Below are 4,760 nucleotides of genomic sequence, written 5' to 3' on the forward strand. Positions count from 1 at the left end.
TCGGAGGACACCAAGGCTCCCACAAGGCGGCTGCCCTCCCCACAGCCCAGGCCTATGCAGGTGCCCTGAACAGTGTCCTGTGTCTCACCGTGTCATCCTGAAGGTCAGCTTGTTAAAAACAAATCCTCAGGGAAAGTTCCTGCCTCGTTACTGCTGAGGTGAAATAAAGCAAGGGAGGGCATGTTTACTGAGCACCTGCGCTGTGCAGGGCCCTCCTCCCACCCCGCCCGCCCCGCCCCGGCTCTGGGAAACAGCCCTGTGGAGGGTCTTTCCCCATTTAGGTGAGGGGAGCAACCAAGATTCAAACCCGGGTCAAAGGGACACCTCTTCGTACTGCATGGCTGCATTAGGCAAAGCAAGATGGAAAGATCCAGCAACCCCTTCTTTACAAAGAGGGGAAACTAGGATTCAAGTGGCGACAGAACCCATGACGCGTGCCTGGCTTCCCCCCGCCATGATCTCCGGGGGTCTGGGAGTGCCGCTCTGCGCTAGCCTGCGTGTGCTTCCTGGGTCAGCTCGCCGACGCCCGTTCACCCCAGGTAGACTCTCTGCCTGCCCTGCGTCCAGGGCCAACCTATCTTTGGGGCTCCCGTCGTGCTGGCTCCCGGCAGCCAGTGAGGAGCCCAGAATGGCAGGGAGGGCAAGAGGGAGGGTGCCCGGCAGGCTATATCTTCCACTGAAGGTCAGGGGCCCTCTCACATGGCCCCCAGCCTACGTGTTCAGGCAGGGGCTGGCACTGGAATTGCTCCCACTCTTAGGGAAGTCAGCACACTGCGCTGTCTCTTGCTTGCCTGACACCCGGCTCACAGCCTTGCGTGTAGTCCCTTCATTGAACCTTCCTCAGCTGCCCAAGACTGAGAGGGCCATCCGCTTCCTGCCAGAGCTGGACTGACAGTTCCTCCCATTTTACAGACGCAGAAACGGAGGGACGGTGAAGTTAAGTCACTTGCCCTCACAGCACAGCCAGCAGATGGTGAGCTGGGATCCAAACCTAGGCCTCGGGCTCCAGAGCGTATGCTCTCACCCAGTGCACCTCTGACTGCTTGAAGACTCATGGTGACCTGGCTCCCACATCCTCTCCCAGCCCCAGCCTCCCGGAGCAGGCCAGTTCCTCCCCAGTGACATAGGGAGGAACGGGCACGATGTCACTCAGCACGCTGGCATTATGGGATGGGGATCCAGGGCTCTTGACTCCCACCCAGGCTCCCCTCGTCCCCTGGCCCCGTCCCCCACTGGTTTTATGGAACTAATTAGGTCGTGGTGAAATTCCTTTAACAGGGATGCTCAGGAATCAATACTGCATGTCACTGTGAGCGCTTAATCCAGTCCAGATAAGCAGAATTAAGCTGTACAATGAGGACATACTTCTATTAATAATGAAAAGGGCTGAGTCGTGAGCAGGAGAACACACAGGGAGCTAGCAGTTGGATCCTATTTAATTTCAGAGAGCCAGAGAAAGGGAGACAAGGAGACAAAGGCAGGAGAAGCACAGGACAAAGAAAGGAAAAAGACAAGTGAGCTGGGGGCCGGGCGGGTGCTGAGAGCCGGCACGCAGTAGGGCTCAGTGGGTCATAGCTTTCATGAGCGACCATGAGCTAGAAATGTGATGGCTCCCCTCCCCTGCTGGGATCTCCTCAGAGCCTCCGCGCCTCCTCCTGGCATCCTCAGGGGCTCCTCTGCCCTGATGCCCCAAGCCTGCAGGGTCCCTCCAAGTCTAGGGGAGCACAGCAGCAGGCAGGGCCCTCTGGGAGACTGGACCTGAGCGCCTTCCCAGCCAGTGCTCTTTGCATCCCTTATTTAGAAAACACGGAGAACCGTGGCCCCTCCTGAGCTCTGACCCTGTGCCAGGGACTCCGCCTCAGGAGTCACGCCATCACAGGGGGCATGGGGGTTACCGCCCCTAATGAGGAGGCGTGCCTGCTGCCCACCCTCCCAAGGGAGGACCCGGGTCAGGTGGAGGGCGTGGTGTTTCTCACTTGGGGAGCCCGTCCAGGGTGGCCAAGGCTGGGGGCCCTGTGGTGTCTGTAGGACAGTGGAGCTGAATCAGCCCGGGGGTCCTCAAGGAGGACCTAGAGTGCCGACACACAGGCCTGCAGAGACAGTGACCACGCTCCCCTTCCAGCGCAGCCTCTCCAGACAGCCCCACGTCCCTAGCCTTTGTTCAGGCCAGGCTGAGACTGCCTGCCTCCCTTATGCCTGGTCTCTGTCTCCATCGGGGCCCTCTGTCCTCCATCTCCCTGTCTCTCTGTCCTCCATCTCCCTGTCTGTCCTCCATCTCCCTGTCTGTCTTCTGTCTCCCTGTCACTCTGTCCTCCGTCTCCCTGTCCCTCTGTCCTCCATCTCCCTGTCTGTCCTCCGTCTCCCTGTCTGTCCTCCATCTCCCTGTCTCTCTGTCCTCCGTCTCCCTGTCTGTCCACTGTCTCCCTGTCCATCTGTCCTCCATCACCCTGTCCCTCTGTCCTCCGTCTCCCTGTCTGTCCTCCATCTCCTGTCTCTCTGTCTTCCATCTCCCTGTCCCTCTGTCCTCCGTCTCCCTGTCTGTCTGCTGTCTCCCCCGCCCTCTGTTCTCTGGCTCTCTCTGGCTCTCCTCCCTCCCATTTCCCTCTCCCCGTCTCACCATTTCTTTGCAGCGCCCTTTTTCCCTCCCTCCTCCTCCAATTCTCTCCTTCCTCCCTTTCTCAGCTCCTCCCAGCCCATTCCTTTGTTTCTCTTTTTCCTCCAGTTTCTCTTGCCCTTTCTCTTTAAATTGCGAGGTCTGATCCCAGATAAGGAGGCTTCCTTCTCTCTCTCCCGACCCGACCCTCCCGTGTGTGCTTCCTTCTTCCTCACTCCTGTCTGAGTCTCTGTGGTCCAGGGGCCGAGGGCGTCTTGCCCAAGGTCCCATCGAGCCTTGATGGCCAAGGGGCAGAGGAGGGCTGAGAGGCAAGCCTAGAGGAGGTTGGTGGGAGAGGTTTTTGGGGCAGCGGCCAGTTGGGTTTTTCCCCAGTAATATTTTATGCAGCATTTATATGTGTTTGGAGTGGGGATGGTAGAGGAGCGTGGTGTCAACTCAGATCATCCTCTGTCGGAAGTGGAATCTCCCAGCCCTGTGCTTCGATACTTGTTTTCTTCTGTGGTTAAAAAACAGCCCCCCGGGGCTTCCCTGGTGGCGCAGTGGTTGAGAGTCCGCCTGCCGATGTAGGGGACACGGGTTCGTGCCCCGGTCCGGGAAGATCCCACATGCCGCGGAGCGGCTGGGCCCGTGAGCCGTGGCTGCTGAGCCTGCGCGTCCGGAGCCTGTGCTCCGCAACGGGAGAGGCCACAGCAGTGAGAGGCCCACGTACCGCAAAAAAAAAAAAGCTTCTGGATTCCTCTGCCTGCAAGTCCCCCACACCCACATTCAGGCCTCTGCCCATGATTCCTGGTCCATCCATCCCGGCGCCGCTGGCAGCAGGCCCAGAGCAGTGTGAGTTGCAGCCCGTTTGGTTGAGTAGGAGGCAGCAGGACTCGGGTGGACAGGAAGGACCACCCCCCCCGGTGGTGGCGGCAACCCGGCCCGCATCCCTTGGCTGGACCCTCTGGCTGTCCCCGGGCCCCCGGCGCTTCTAGGCTGTTTCACCTCTGGCTCCCTGAGCCACCGCTGACCCCTGCTGTGCCACTGCTGCCCCCAGCTGCCCTATTTCTGCCGCCGGGACCGGAGCCCATGACATTGATGCCCTCCTCAGCCTGAATTCCACCTGCCAGGGGTCTCTGGGGTGAATGGGTTTTAGGACCTCCCCTTTTGCCTTCATAGCCAGGCCCAGGGTTCATATTGATGCTGGACACATACCTGGATCTGCCCTCCAGGGACTCGCCTGCCTCCCCATCCTCTGTTCCTGGTGGTCTTTGTGGTCCCCCGTGACCCAGACCATCAGGGCTGAGAGCGCCTGCTGAGGCCACCTGCTCCACCCTCCTCACTTCACAGATGGGGAAAGACCCAGAGAGACTCCATTTCTGCAACCGCTTCCAGCCTCCACCCACACTCCCTAATCCAGCCTAAAGGGCGTGGAGAATGGGGCTCCAGGCAAGGGAGCAGTCAGGAGGGATGCGCCAGGTTTATACCCGAGATGCCACCTCCCGCCCGTGCCCATGGAGGAACGGATTGGGGAAGCTCCCACTAGAACGTTTGCCCTGTGAGGGTAGGTCCTGACCTGTCCTCCTCACTGCTGACTGCCCAGCTTCTAGGACAGCGCTGGGCACACAGAGGTGCTCAACACCTATTTGTTACATACATCGATGGAGCAGAGAGATGGGAGCAAGAAAACAAGGGCCCGTCTACACAGAACCTCGTGCACAGTATGGCCACGACCAATACTTGTTAATTCAACTGCCTGACCAACCCCTCATTTTCAAAATGAGGAGACAGGCCCAGAGGGGATGTGATGTGTCCAAAGTGACAGAGCAGGTCAGTGACCATCAGGGGAGAACCCTGGCCTCCTGGACCCAGCCTGTGCTCTGTCCACATACCCTGCCGGCCCACCAAAAAGGCTGCTGCAGCCCATGTTTTACGGCTCCTACGGCACTTGCATGATGTTGCTGCGACATGCTGCAAGGTGAGTGCGATGGCCCCATTTTACAGAGGGAAGAACTGAGGCTCAGAGAGGTGGCTTGCCTGAGGCTGCCAAGAGAGGGCAGACAGAGCTGGGATCCCAGTGCGGGTCCTGGGGGGCAACAAGAGGAGCTCTGGCACGTGCCCCTCTGCGCCATCCACAGGGGACCATTATGCTTTTACAAGTGCCAGT

This window comes from Aethalodelphis obliquidens, unplaced genomic scaffold (assembly GCF_003676395.1).
Source record: "Aethalodelphis obliquidens isolate GAN/ISIS:26980383/991018 unplaced genomic scaffold, ASM367639v1 scaffold9, whole genome shotgun sequence".
Taxonomy (NCBI): Eukaryota; Metazoa; Chordata; class Mammalia; order Artiodactyla; family Delphinidae; genus Aethalodelphis; species Aethalodelphis obliquidens.